Here is a 15,689-nt window from a genome sequence, read left to right as displayed (position 1 = left end):
AATAAGGGACCCCAAATGTGTCCTGCCATGTGATCACGTGACATTTGTTATGGGTGGTTGCCCATAGCAACGATCACGGCACGCCTTAGCAGCCGGGCTCTGATTGGTTATTAGAGACAACGCCTCTGGCTTCCACCAGTCTCTGTAGTTTTTACGTATTACCACTAGAGGGCGCTGCGGACACTGCCCGTCACCTGGCAGGTCACGTGGTGCCCGGCGAGGAAAGCGGGAGTTGTAGTCCGTGCCGGTGACATGCGGCTCCGCTCCGCGCTTCGGGACCTGTTCCGCGGTCTCCGCAGGTGCAGCAGCTCCGCCGCGGAGGCCCCGGCCGCTCCCGGGACAGGATCCTCACTCTGCAGTCCATGAACCCGCAGGTCCGGGCGGTGGAGTACGCGGTGCGGGGAGCCATTGTGCTGAAAGCCGGGGAGATAGAGAGGGAGCTGCAGCAGGTGAGGAGCACTACAAGTCCCAGCATGCCCGGGGGGCGAGAGGACTACAAGTCCCAGCATGCCCAGGGGACGGAGAGGACTACAAGTCCCAGCATGCCCATGGAGTGGGGGGAGGACTGCAAGTCCCAGCATGCTCGGGACGGAGAGAACTACAAGTCTCAGCATGCCTATTGGGCTGGAGGAGAACTACAAGTCCAAGCATGTGTTGAGGGGGATAGGACTACAAGTCCCAGCATGTCTAGGGGGGGAGAACTAGAGCCATCATGCTGGGAGTTGTAATCACAAAGTCCATGATTAAGGCCATCACACGGCAGGGAGCGTCTGCTGGGGGTTGTAGTCCTTCTGCTGCTCATTCCGGATGGAAGCTAAATCTCCTCGCTGATCGTCTTCTCTTTCCGGCGCTGCGGGTGACAATTACATCATCGGCGGCGCCGCTGCTCTCCCCCTGCGCACAAGTATCATCCCTGTGATCATCGGCGCCATAAGAATGAAGACGAGCGGCGCTGATAATGGAGCCGCCTGTTTCTGCCGCTGCCATCTGTCGGTCGGTTCGCACCGCGGATTTTTTTGTAGCGGAATTTGCGCAAATTTACATCTGACTACGTTTAATGGGATTCTGCGCCGCGGCTGCACAGCGATATAACATCCACGCGCGGAAGCAAAGCGGATTCCGTGGCGCCGCTGGGCGGAGTCCACCCTGGGAACAACACATGGGGGGGTTGTCTGTTGGAAAGGCCTCCATTCCTGCGCGGCGACGGATCTAACCCCGCCCCAAGGAGGCGGTCCCACGTACGGGCGTATGGGTAGGTCCAATGGATGGTGCGGCCGAGAAGCTGAGCCTGCGCCAACCACAGCAGGCATCGGCCTCAGTGGGAACACCGATCCCTGCTGTTAACCCCTTGCATGCATCGATCAATGTATTACAGTGATCATAGAGTCACCGGTTCAAGTCCCCTACAGGGCCACAAAAAAGGGAATAAAAAATAAATAGTGAAAAAAAAAAAAACCTTGCGCACATTTACTTTTGTGTTTTAACTTTTTTTTAAAAAGCCAAGTTTGGTATCGTCACATCTGTAAGATGGGTGACCGAGAGCGCAAATAATATTAGTTTTTGATACATTTGGGCAAAATTAAGAAATAGTAAAGCTAAGCATAAAGGCTGCGGATGGCGATGGCGGTGGCGACCGTTCCCGACGCCGTCTGAAATGTCAACATTTTGAGACTATTTATTTTTAGAGCTGAGAAATATTGAATATTTCTGGAAATCTCCACAATGGGCTCTTTGTATGGAATACAGTTACCATGGCAACAGCCGAGCCCTCGTCCCTGCCGCTACCGGATACACGGCGTGGGGAGGGGGTGGGGGGGTTTATACAGCATGTGACTCCTATTAGTGTGGCCGTAGGGGGGAGTGATCCAACTTATGTAGAGGTTCATCTCGCCTACAGGGCTTCCTGTGTCAGTAGTTCTGTGCTGCTTGCATTCTATTCGTGAACCAGGAGGCTCAGGATGAACAGTGGTTGAGTTGACTGATCTTGTTCTTTCTCTCCAGGGAATCAAGAAGCCGTTCAGCGAGGTCATTAAGACGAAGATCGGCGACGCTCATGCCATGGGACAGCAGCCAATCACGTTCCTGCGGCAGGTAAGTGGCGCCCGTTGTACGCTGCTGACCCTCGGTGCCAACGTCTCCCTGTATGCTTGTCGTCTTACCGCAGGTGGTTGCTCTTTGCTGTATCCCGACCTGTTAGATAGCCCTCGCTTCCCACCAGATGCCAAAGACTGGGCCAGGCGCATCCTGCAGTCGTGCAGAGGACAGAGCCTCGGTGAGTGACGCCGAGTCCAAGACATTGGCGCAGAGAATTACTCCATTTCTCTTCATTTATGGTTTTCCGAGTTTTTAGTGTTCTGCTTAAAAAAATAAAGCAAAGCCGTAAAGGGTTGTTCAGTTCTAAGCACTTGATGCCTGTCCTCAGGATAGCTCATCAGTACTAGAGGGGCTGTTACCGAAGACCCCCGCTCATCAGCTGTTTGCTGGGCTAGTGGGCTGCTGTATTGAGCTGCGTTCTGCAGGAAGTAGACAGCTCTGTTCTCACTGCAGTGGTCAAGCTTGGTATTACAAGCCATTCATTTCATTAAGAATTTGGCCTGCAATACTAAAATAGGCCACTGCGGCGTGAACGGAGCTGTCTGTTTCCTGCAGAATTCGGTTTGGTGCACACACACTCCCTTCCCCCATTACGAGCGATTAGTAGCCATTACTGGCATTGCCCCAGATCAGATTTATGTCAAGCTGACCTGTGTGACTCTCGGCCCAAATAGTCTTATTCTCATTTCCAGGCTCCTACCTCGCCAGCCAGGGGGTCTCCTGTATCCGGGAAGATGTCGCTCGGTATATCGAGCGGCGGGACGGAGGCATTCCTGCGGACCCAGACAATATCTATCTCACCACTGGAGCCAGTGATGGCATCGCTGTAAGTTCTGCCGACCGACTGGGTCATATAAATGGAGGCAAGTGAGAGGTGCTGCGTTGCAAGGGGGGCTTTACATGGGATGACTGTTGAGTGCGTACATTTTAGGGGAAACTGTCAGATACTTATCACCCTTGTGCGTTCATATAGGATCGATGGTCGCTCAGAGCGGAGCGTGTTGGAGATCTCTTCCGGCTGGCCGCATCCAGTCACTGAACAGGCAGCCGCTCAAAGAGTACAGACTGCCTGTTCCAGGGAGCGAGAAACCGCTTACTAGTTGCTTCATTTTACGGAGCTGACGCGACCAACAACTGATGAGTGGTTTCTCGCTTACTAGCCTGTCGGATCTCGTGTTTCCGCTGGACAAGTGTCGTTTGAGTGAACTTTTTTACATCTGGTAGTTGCCCACTCTAAGGGCCGGGGTACAACTACTATGTAGTGTAGGGTATCTCACTACTGGGGATTATAGATGGAGGGTCCGGGGTTTGGCTGCCGCTCTGGACACAGTCTATGGAATCAGTGAGCAAAATGCTCCTCATTTACACTGATTTTCATATCAAAGGGTCTTTTGAGTCTCCGGGTATCTCTTAGGTTGGGTTCCCATGGGACGGAAATCTTGAAGAATGTCTGCAGCGGAAGTGCATAGGAATTCCACGAGATTTCCGCAGGCTTCTTCAAAACCCGCGCCATTTGTATTCCGCTGCGGAAATCTCTACCCATAGAGAGAAGAGAACCCGCATCGGAAACGGCGATACAATTAACATGTTGCGATTTTCAATTCTTCAGTTCTTAGCGGGACATCAGCTGAAAGTACCGAGAACAATGCAGCTGTTTGCATATACAAAACGGCTGCATTGTTCTCGGAGACATCGCGGCAGTATCCTGTTCCGCCTGCATTAAGGCCCTTTTAGATGGGACGAGTGTTGGGCAAACGATGCCCGATACTCATCCCCGCACTTACTAGCTGCCGTGCACCCGCACAGGAGCTTGTATCGTTAGCTTTCAGCTGGGAGGCTGCAGGAGATTTCTCTCCCCCACCCCTCTTCATTGACATAACATAGTGGTTGTTCAGTTCTGAATGGCCGCTATGCATAAACGATGGCCAATGAGCTGATCGCTCATTGTTCAGTGTATATAGCAGCCGTTCCGTACTGAACAGCCGCTATGTTATGTCATTGGAGAGGGGCGGGGGAGAGCGAGGAGAGAAATCTCCTGCAGCTGCCCCGTCCTCCTACTGGCCGCTCTGTGAGCGAACCAGCGATACTAGCACCCATGCAGCAGCACTGGAGCGAGGACACACAGGGACGAGTGTCAGGCATCGTTTTCCCGACATTCGTCCCATGTAAACCCAGCTTTACTCTTAAGTAGCTAATTAGCTACTTAGAGTTCTGCAAAGATGATCACTTGAAATATCGTTTGAGCTAATTTGGAGTGATCATCGCTCCGTGTAAATGGGCCTTTAGACTACTAATACACTGGACCTTCTCTCTGATTTACCTGACTTGCTGGCATGATCAGTATTGGCCAATTGGAGGGCAGTGCCCAGTGTGCATTCGGTAGTCAGAAAATGGCTATGACTATCTGGCAGAACTTTGTCCTAAATCTGGAGGGTCCCTTTAAACGCCACATTCTTCAGGTCACATGACCCTGGTAATGCCCATTAACAGGCTATCTCCTATTTTATTAGGATGGACAAGCTCTTTAAGGCTAATTCTACGCAGACTACTAAGACGTTGTGCCCAGCAGCTTGCATCGGTCAGCATGTGGATATCCATTGTGGACTGAAAATCGGGCAGAAATATTGTTTGCATGCAAGTAGCTGATGCCCACTGCATGTATTGGGAGAATCCGAACCCACCAGTTTTAGCAGGAGCGGGCGCTGTTGGATGCGTCTGGGGGTTCCTAACTTTACCCCAATAGATGATGTTGGGTGGGGGACTCCTTGTATACAATGTCCGCTCCCTTTGTCCTCGGTGGAGATAAGTTACCATCAGGACGCCGCTGCACCCCTGTAATACAAGTGAGCGCTCATGCGTTTGGTGGGGGAGCTGTTGGTCCGACGACTGGCGGCCATGAAAGGTCTAAGGGCAGCTTTGTAGCCAGTAGGGTTTAAAATGTCCAGGGATGGCTGAGAAGTTGCGGGGATTTATCAGCAAACCCGAACACCGAGTGGTCTTTGTGTTTCAGAGCATCCTGAAGATCCTGGTATCTGGGGAGGGGACGGCCCGGACGAGGGTCATGATCCCCATCCCTCAGTATCCCTTATACTCGGCAGCCATATCTGAGCTGAACGCCGTGCAGGTGAACTACTACCTGGACGAGGAGCACTGCTGGGCTCTGGATGTCAGCGAGTTGCGGAAGGCCTTGTACCGGGCCAAGGAATACTCCAACCCCAAGGTGCTGTGTATTATAAACCCTGGGAACCCCACCGGTGAGTAAGGGGGGTATATAGGCTCCGGGGTATATATGGTGTTATTGGAGCTCACCGTCCTCTCCCCCTCGTATAGGGCAGGTGCAGAGTCGGCGCTGCATAGAAGAAGTCATCCACTTTGCCTGGGAGGAGGGGCTGTTCCTTCTGGCCGATGAGGTAAGAACAGTTTTGGTCAGCTGTATATGTCACTCGTCACACGTGGCGATGTACAGCCGATCAGCTGACCAATCCATGTTTGCTCACTGATTGGCTCATCTTTGGCGCTTTCACCCGGCCGGCTGGTTGTAGGTCCGATAACCATGTAAAAGGGCCTCTACCCCCCTTAGTACTACAGGATGTATATGTATGTCCTAGGTGCACAGGGTTTGTATGTAGCAGGATCGGTTCATACACGGCCAACACCGGGTCACCACAACATTGATCAGTGTTCACCCCAATCGCAGCAGTTAACCCTTTAAATGCCGCTGTCAATTTTCCCTATGACATTTAAATGTTTAGTTTGACATTCAGGGGTCTTGAGTACCCCACTCTGCCCCAGGATTAGATAGCGAGGGGCTTTCCCAGATATCGTGGCAATTGGGAGCCTTCTGAAGACCCCAGGGTTGTAATGTGTTTCTGCCTATTAAGGCCTGTGGCAGACATATTGAAGTATTGCAGTACATGGTGTAAGCAATAGAACGGTCACAAGTTCCAGTCCCCTTAAATAAAAAAAAATTTAAAAAAGTATATTAAAGTTTAAAAACTTTTTTCTGCATTTATAATGAAAATCGAAGTGTATTTGCTATTTGCCGCATCCATAAAAGTCCAGTCCGTTAGAATAATGCATCATTTATTCCGGAACGGTCAACTTCATCAGAAAAAAAGTACACAAGGACAGAATTGCACGTTTTTGGTTACCCCATCTTCAAGAATTTTTTTTTTTTTAAAGTGAATAAAATGTTGTACATACTCCAATGGTGCCGGTAGAAACTACACTGCGTCCCGCAAAACACGGACCCTCGCACAACCCCGGTGACAGAAAGGCCAGCCTGTTATGCTGGTCAGGGGAAAGAAAACAAAATCAGTCTGGTGTCCTCACAATCCTAGCGGCTGATCCGCAGAATGAAGTTGTCATGATGCTTTTGTCGCTGTAAACACAAGACACCCCCCCCCCCCTCCGCCCCGCTCCCAAAAGATTGCGGAATTAAGTTTTCGCCATTTTGCTGCACTTAGAAATTTTTAAAAGGCTTTCACTGCATTATATGGTCCCATTGGGAAATACAACTCTCCCCGCAGCAAGCCCTCAGATAGCGGTGTCGCCCGAAACGTAGAAAGGTCATGATGTTTTGAAAGTGAGGAAGAGAAACCAAAAATTTATGGGGAAGTGGGGATTGGAGGAGAAATGTCTGCGTCCTTAAGGGGTTAAGCAATGCATTATAGCCAATGGAACGCTGTGGGCCTAACTAATCTGTGGGGGCGGAGCCTCTCCAACCGCTGCTGGCCACTCATTGGTCTTCGTTGTGTATTTGCAGGTCTATCAGGATAACGTCTATTCTGAGGACTGCCAGTTCCATTCCTTCAAGAAAGTCCTGCATGAGATGGGTCCAGAATACAGCGGCACCGTGGAGCTCGCCTCGTTCCACTCCACCTCCAAAGGTTACATGGGAGAGTAAGTGGCGGAGGGTCGAGCTCCTGCAATGTGGGGGAACTCCTTAAGATGGTGACCCCGTGTATCACTTATATCCGTCATTCATATTAATTAGCAACCAGCAGATCCAACCATTCTTTAATTAATAGAGGGGGGGGTCTAGAAAAGAAACCGTAAAGGACCTGCAAACTCCATGCTTCTTCTCTGACCCTGTTACAGCGACCCCCTGTGTGTTTCAGGTGTGGCTACCGTGGGGGGTGCATGGAGGTGCTGAACCTGCACCCCGACATCCAGGCCCAGCTGGTGAAGATGCTCTCCGTGCGCCTGTGTCCTCCGGTGTCCGGCCAGGCAGCCATGGATGTGGTGGTGAACCCCCCCCAAAGCCCGACGAGGAGTCCAATCAGCAGTTCATCCAGGTATGTCCGCTGCAGCCCCCACGGGAGTCTACGCAAGTGTCGGCCGTTCTGTGAAGACCCCCGACCATGTAATGTCCTTGCAGGAGAAGGAAGCTGTTCTCTCCTCTCTGGCTCACAAGGCTCGGCTAACGGAGGAATTGTTCAACCAGGTTCCTGGCATTCAGTGTAATCCCCTGCAGGGGGCGATGTACGCCTTCCCCCGAATCTTTATTCCTCTACGCTGAGGCTGAGGTCAGTGTGCAGTAATGTATCTTCTACGCTTCTCTTTCACATCCAGATAGATGAATGGCTGCAGAGCGCCACCTGGTGCTTATAGCAGGAATTGCGCAAAAGAAAATCTTGTTTCCTGTCATGATTATTCCCAGACAATAAATGGTTATTTCCATCTTATAAAGTAATGCTGTATCCCCAGGATATGGGATCAGTATGATGGGTGGGCATCTGGGATCTGCATCAATCCATGGAATGAAGGGAACCCAGTGCTGATGTAGTGCTGTGTCCCCTTTTATGGACAGCAGTGTTCCCAGCCAGGCGACAATATGCCACCACTTTATAAGATGGGAATACCCCTTTAACCCCTTAAGGATGCGGCCCTGTTTTTTCCCCATTTTCGCTTTTTCTTCCGCACTTTTTAAAAAAATCATAACTGTTTATTTATCCATCGCCGCAGCTGTCTGAGGGATTGTTGTTTTCTGTGGGACGAGCTGTATCTTTCACCGGTACTATAAAATGTACCGTAAAATCTACTGAAAAAGTTTTTAAAAATTCTAAATGAAGTGAAATGGGAAAAAAAAACTTAATTCCACCATCTTTGGCGTGCACACTGCAACAAAAACATGATAACTTTTTTCTGTGGGTCAGTACAAATACTTAGACACCAAATATATATAGTGTGTGTTTTTTTTTGTTTGCGTTTTTTTTTTTTTTTTAACCCTGAAGATATTTAATTTAATTATCTTCTCCTGCCATCAACTTTTTGATCGCTTTTTATATTTTTTCTTGGAGATAAGGTAATCAAAAAAGTGCACTTCTGATCCTTTTATTATAAATATGGCAAAAGGGTTTTTTTTTTTTTTTTTTAACTTTTATTACTTTTTTTAAATAAAAGTGTTTTTAAAACTAATTTGTACAGTCTTTTTTTTTTTTAGTCCCCAGAGGGGACAAGAACTTGCGATGGTTTGAGGTTTGATCGCTCCTGCGGTATGGTGTAATGCCATAGCAGGTCTGATCTGACAGGCAATCTATCAAGCCACATCACAAGCATGGCCTGATAGGCAATGTGCAATGGTAGCCCTGGTGGCTTTCAGAAGAATTCCTCCAGGAAACGCTCCCGTGATCTCATTGCTGGGCGCAGTGTGAGACCCCCAAACATCGATCAGAGCATTTAAATGCCACTGTCAGAACGGACTGCAACATTTAAAGGGTAAACAGCTCTGATGAGCAGCGCTGCGTATCAGAGCTGTTGCGGGCGGGTTTCAGCTGTAAGAAACAGCCGGCACCTGCGTTGTATGGAGCGGGATCGACCCACGACCTCTCTTCATGCATTTCCCCAAACCTGCAGGATGTAACTGTACATCCTGTAGCGTTAAGGGGTTAAAGTGGGTTTCCAGGACTAAACTAGTGATGATCAGTCATCACTAGTTGATTGGTGGGGTCCCCCACTTGGGATCCCTGATATTAGCTGATTGTACTGACAATGGCACTCGGGTGCACGCCAGCGTCACATCAGTTCATACCAGACACAGCACTGGTCATTGTATAGTGGCTGTGCTTGGTACAGCACCTCCGTTCCACTCACTTGCATGAGACTGATCTACTCTCAGGCCATGGGATTGATCAATGTGACAATAGGGTGGAGTAGACCCCCTAACACAGCAGCCTCTGCAATCAGCTGATTGGCAGGGATCTCTGAGCGCTGGACCTTGCCAGTCAACTATGACTTATCCTGGAAACGGCTCATCAGCAATTTAGTCCTGGAACAACCCTTTAAGACACTTTTGCCTGTTGCAGCACCAAGCCACGTTGTTAATGTATAGGGGATTGTTATATGGCCGACGGGCTTTTAATTCCCCTCCATTCTGTTGCCGTTCCTGGATTCTTTGCAGACGGGGTTAAATCTAAAACAAGGCTGCGTTTTCGTTTGTCCCCACAGGAGTTGCAGACGGCCCCTGACATGTTTTACTGCATGCGGTTGCTGGAGGAGACCGGGATCTGCGTCGTTCCTGGAAGCGGATTTGGGCAGCGAGACGGGACTTATCACTTTAGGCAAGTTTTTTATTTTATGTTTTTTCTTACTGACACCACTGCTGGGTTGTATTTATTTAAGCCTTTCACACGGGTGACAACAATATCGCCACGGTGATATCGCAGCTTTATCCCCGTGACTTTGTAAAATCGCGCATTGCATCGCTGCTTGCCGAGATAAAATCGCAAGAAGGTTTAGTCGTACCTCGAAACTAAGCCCTACCTGCACTCCAGAAAAAAAAAAAGTAATACTTCTCTAAAAGGCTCATCCGGGTCGTCCCGCTGCTCTCCAGAGCTCCGCTGGGGGTCCTGCAGTTCACAGCCACAGAAGATCACTTCCTGGTTGCTGGATTCATAAACCCCACCTCCAGGAAGTGATGCTGTGATTGGTTCATCCAGCACTGCATTGATTGGAGGACCTGGACCGAGCCTGCTAGATAAGCATCACTCTTTTTTTTTTTTTATTTGCAGTGCAGCTAGGGCTTAGTTTTTGGGGTAGGGAGTCTCCACACCAGCTGCAAACCGCCAGACTGAGTACTGCTGTATCCATAGCAACTGAGGCCGTGGGGCTTTGTGGGGGATGTAGTCTACCCATAATCCCTCATTCAGTGCACAAGGAGGATAAAGGACCTGTGATGACGTCACTGTCGTGATCAGGGGGCGGAGCTAAGAGCCGGTAACTGACATAATAGGTGCTGTCGGGCTGTGCAGGTAACTCGGACAGCACATATGGACTGACGGACAAGTGGTCGATACCAGTTTGATGGGCTCCAAAACAAAACAAAAAATCGCAAGATGGCATCAGAGAAAACATCGCGAATGTGAAGGAACCCATTGGAAAGCATCGGCTTTATATACAGGCTTTCTCTCACACTATCGCATTGTGGCAAAATTGCATGATCTGGTCGTCTGGGTGAAAACGGCCGACACAAAGGGAAGTTGGCAACTTGTTAAAGTGGTTGTGCCAAGCGTGACTTCTATCACGTGTATATAGAATAACAGACTGATTAGTAGGGGGCTCATCGTTCTTGAGACTGGGGGTCTTATGTTCCCTGCTTCTCATCTGCCGCCCCCCCTTCCCCCCCCCCCCCACCCACAGTGATGAATAGGGCAGCAGTCACACAGGTGTGGTGCTGCTACAGTCATCTTCATTGGGACTCCCGGAGATGGCCAAGGCTTTGTACTCTGCTAATTCTGTCTGCCCCCTTGAAGTTGAAGGAAGTGACGCTGGGCCTGTGGGTGTAGCGAGCCGCAGGGAGGAGGAGCGAGGGACCTGCCACCACTGTTCTCGGGATGAGTGGGGGCTTCAGCGGTGAGACCCCCACTAATCAGATTTTTATCAACTAGCCTGTGGAGAGGCGATAGTAGAACCCCTTTACCCCGTAGTTGGTACAAGAGAATCCTCTGATATCTGTACCCCCACTTAGGGCGGATCACTCCGCAGTGGAGATATGTGACATGAAGTAGTGAGTATGTTGCAGGGTCATTTATACATCCATATCACTCTTTAACATAAACAACACTCTTCTCCCAAACTTGACGTGGCTGGTAACTGAGAACAATAGCTTATATACGTGTCCTACAGTAGCTGTTGATTCCCCTTCATGGCCGCAGTAGTAATAGAGACCCCATAGTGGCCCAAGTAGTAGTAGTGATCCCCATAGTAGTCCCCAGTTGTAATAGTGATCCCCATATCAAGTAAAATCTGAACCGTGCCCTTAAGCCCAAAACAGGTTGCATCACTAAGGGGTTAATGCTCTTAACTTGATACACAAGAACACTGGCTATTATGGAGACAGCACATGACAAATGACATCATAGACCTCATATGACATCACTATTGCTACGGAATGTCCAGAGTTCTAACCCGGGGCCATCTTGTGTCAGTTGAGCTCAATGACTTGAAGATGATGGGTGTAGGTATGTATCTCCTCCCACAGCACTGAGGTCTCGCTCACACATGGCGTAGCTGGTAAAATGGGCACATCTGGGTGCAACTGGGCAGATTTACTGAAGGCATTCAGTGTTTTGGTGTATAACAGTTGCATGTTTTGTTGCATGTCATCTTGTAAGCCGTGCGGGTGACTTTTTAGTTTCTTAGTAGTAATAGTGTCCCCAGTAGTAATTGCACCTCCATAGTGTGCCTAGTAGTAATAGCACCCCATGGTGTCCCCAGTAGTAATAATGACCCCTATAGTGGCCCCGGTAGTAATAGCACCCCATGGTGTCCCCAGTAGTAATAACGACCCCTATAGTGGCCTGGGTAGTAATGGCACCCCATGGTGTCCCCAGTAGTAATAACGACCCCTATAGTGGGCCCGGTAGTAATAGTGACCCCCATAGTGTCCCCAGCATAGACATGGGAGCCCTTGTAGGGACAGTGACGCCCTGTATCACACATGTGAGGGGCTCTCTGGAGCTGACGGGTGTTTTCAGCATCAAGTAGCCCCAATCAGGAATATTGGAGATGAGATCTGAAACCCTTTCCAACAATCTGTGAGTACGAGCCATGGGGGTTTTGTTGCTGATGGTGATGGATGTCCGCTATGGTGTTCCCTAGAGAGCGGAGACCACCCGGCCCCTCGACGCTTTATTTACCTACTGACTGTATTATCATTCATCAGTTGGGCTTTACTCTGATTCTTTGTGTCTTCCGGGTTAAAGTTGATGGTCTTCTCGTCAAGCATCTTCCTTAATGCTCCAGGCCCTAGAAGGGTTCTCCGTGCTTCTCTACATGCCGCGTATAACTGAACACCTCCAACGCATCGGACGCCATCTTCTCACAGACAGAACTATTTTACTTTCACTGCAGATAGTTGTGTGGGGGTCATTTTTTGCAGAAGTCCTGTAGTTACTATTGGAATCACGTTGGAGTTAATGTGACTTTTTGATAGTTTTTTATTAATTTTCCTCTTGGAGACAGGGTGACTTAAAAAGTACAATGCTGCATTGTTTTTTTTCTGATGATGTTCACCATGCTGGATAAATAAGCCATGCTTGAATATGGCCTCCATGTCTGCCAGCTATGGTGGTCTATGAGGCTCAGCCACTGGAAGTGTATTAGAGGAATAATAACACATGGCTATACTCAGGTCCCCTAGTGGGACCAAAATAAAATGTTTAAACAGTTTAAAAAGAAATAGTAAAATAAAAAAACATCAGAACTCCACCTATCCCCCTTTACTATGTAAAGAAATATATATTTATTAATCACACACGGTATCGCTGCATTTGTAATGACCAAGAAAAAAAGTTAGTAAATTATTTAACCTGCACATCGAATGCCATGAAAAAATTACATATTTATAGCTGGTATAAGTTATACATCCCCTGTATATAGTGATATCGACCATGCTGGTGTAACCTGGGTGTCTCCTATATATAATTATATATGTATAGTTGATATAAGTTATACATCTTCTGTATATAGTGATATATACCATGCTGGTATAACCTGGGTGTCTCCTGTATATAATTATATATGTACAGCTGATATCACTATATACAGGGGATGTATAGCTTATATAGACCATGCTGGTATAACCTGGGTATCTGCTGTATATAATTATATATGTATAGCTGGTATAAGTTATACATCTACTATATATAGTGACTAGTAATTATTAGTACATTATAGTCCCAGTGTTTCTGGTGGCACATCACACACACAGTCGCTTGATTACCACACAAGACAAACACATCTTGGCTCCTCCCACAGCAGTGACATCACTACGGATCCTTCAGCCCAGCGGATCTCTGTGGTGTAGGTAGGTCAGTGTGTTCTGTCAGGACTGTCGAGTTGTTAGAAATTATAGTACCAGTGTTTCTGGTGGCGCAATGCGCCACTCGGCTCTGCTGCATGGTACATACATTATGATCCCCACACATCACACACACACAGCTTGGCTTCTCCTACAGCAGTGACATCACCACAGGTCCTTTAGCCCACCGAATCTCTGTGGTGACGGTAGGTCAGTGTGTTCTGTCAGGATCGCTGAGTTGTGTCTTTTGAGATAATAATGGTTTATTTGTAATCTCATTTTTTTTGTGCTCCCCTTCCAAGAGCCCTAACTGTGTTGTTCTTCTGTTAGTCAGACTTTGTGTTTTATATATGTTGTAGGACCTTTGATGGCATGACCAGGGGGCAGAGCGATGATGTTACCACGGGTGGAGCATAAGAATCACTCACACACATACATACAGGCAAGTGGTTGTTAGTAGTTTTATGGAACATGCTGGTATAACTTGGGTATTTCCTGTATATAATTATATATGTACAGCTGGTATAAGTTATACATCCTGTATAAAGTGATATGCAGCATGCTGGTATAACCTGGGTGTCTCCTGTATATAATTATATATGTACAGTTGGTATAAGTTATACATCTCCTATATATAGAGATATTGAGCATGCTGGTATAACCTGGGTATCTCCTGTATATAATTATACATGTACAGCTTGTATAAGTTACACATGTAAGTGTTTGTAGCTCACTGACACGCAAGTTCACTAAATATTCTAAAACAATACCTTAAGAATTAGACCTCATGCACATTGGTGGATTTTTGCTGTGGAATCCAGAGTAGGGGTCCACCTCCGGGTTCTGCAGCAATAACCCTCCATAGCATGCTATGGAAAAATGATTCTTCATGCGGATAAAAATTGCTCCATTTTCCTGTGGTTCCTGCACACATGGCTTCCGTTGAAGTCAATGTAAGCTGTCTGACCTGCGGTCTGTCCGCAATTGACATTGCAGACAGATTCCACAGGAAAAGCTGGAGATTAAAAAAAAAAAAAAAAGTCCTGCGCATGTCCAATGGCGAGCCATGCGGCCCATCAGCAGTGCAGATTTAATATTCAGAAAGCAGGTACGTGCTTCCTGAAATAGTGTACTATATCATATACGCACCACCCCTCTGTATGGGGGAATAATGAAGAGAGATTCTCTATAGATGGTAATATATATTTATTATTAATGAATGAAAGATGTTAAAGATGTTCCCATCATGCAGTAAGTGGAAAGGAGCAGATGATGGTCATTCCGCTCTTCAGGCCTCGGCTTACTTTTGTGTTGTTTTTCGAAATACAGGTGAAGATCACACATAGGTGACGCTTTCCTGGATTCCTACAACATTGGCTTACTGTTGTGTTATTTTTCGAAATGCAGGTGAAGATCACACATAGGTGACGCTTTCCTGGATTCCTATAACATGCCTCGTTCAGCCTTTGGGCCCTCTGTTTGTCAAGTCCGGGGGGTGAAGGAGCGCTTTGCAATCTTAGCTGCTTCCTTCCGTCAAGTCCGATGGGTGGTGGAGCTGCTTTCTTCATTAGCAGCTTCCTTTTATCATCGTCACCACATGGTAGATGAGACGTCCAGATGGTTACATAGCAAGTAAGGTCGAAAGAAGTTCTTCAATTTCAACCTGTAATTCCTTGCTATGTTGTCCCAGAGGGAGGCAAAAACCCCTGAGGATTGTTGGTTTGTCCTCATGTTAGGGGAGAAAATTCCTCCCTGACCCCAAATATGGCGATCGGAATGAGTCCCTGGGTTGTTGAAGCTCGAATCTACCTGAATGTTAAGTGGTGGATGTTCAATGGTGTTGTGAAGTCTGGTATGCATATATCTATATTACGCTGAAGCTCAGTACTATGGAGCAATTCCAGCAACCTCATTGGTTCTGATTCAGAATTCCAGCAACCTGTTTGGTTGTTTGAGTTGTGTGATTCAACCTGATTGGTTGTTTGGGTTGTGTGATTCAACTTGATTGCTTGTTTGAGCGTAATATAGATATATGCGTCTGGTATATAGGAAAATCCTATATACCACTAAGTTGAGCACTTAGTTTTCTTTCCTCCTGAATGGCCTCCTGTCAAACAAGTTGGCCATCCAAGATTTGGTCTCGATGGTGTCAATGGTGTCAATAAGATGATATTGATGAGACCACTCCGGACACAAAAAGCTGATTCCTTCGAAGATTTTCTGCTCTTCAGCGCTTATTTTGTTCCGTTTTTCCTTATAGCGTAGAGTTCGCTTTATATTCTGTTTAACAGAA

General features: G+C 47.7%; 1 pseudogene; it reads left to right on the top strand.

Annotated features, from left to right (window-relative positions):
* The first annotated feature begins 217 nt into the window (after window positions 1–217).
* Window positions 218–15,330, top strand: LOC136620679 (alanine aminotransferase 2-like; annotated as a pseudogene).
* The last annotated feature ends 359 nt before the right edge of the window (window positions 15,331–15,689 follow it).

This window comes from Eleutherodactylus coqui, chromosome 3 (assembly GCF_035609145.1).
Source record: "Eleutherodactylus coqui strain aEleCoq1 chromosome 3, aEleCoq1.hap1, whole genome shotgun sequence".
Lineage (NCBI taxonomy): Eukaryota > Metazoa > Chordata > Amphibia > Anura > Eleutherodactylidae > Eleutherodactylus > Eleutherodactylus coqui.
The sequence above is the reverse complement of the archived record's forward strand: the minus strand, read 5'-3'. Positions and strand labels throughout refer to the sequence as shown.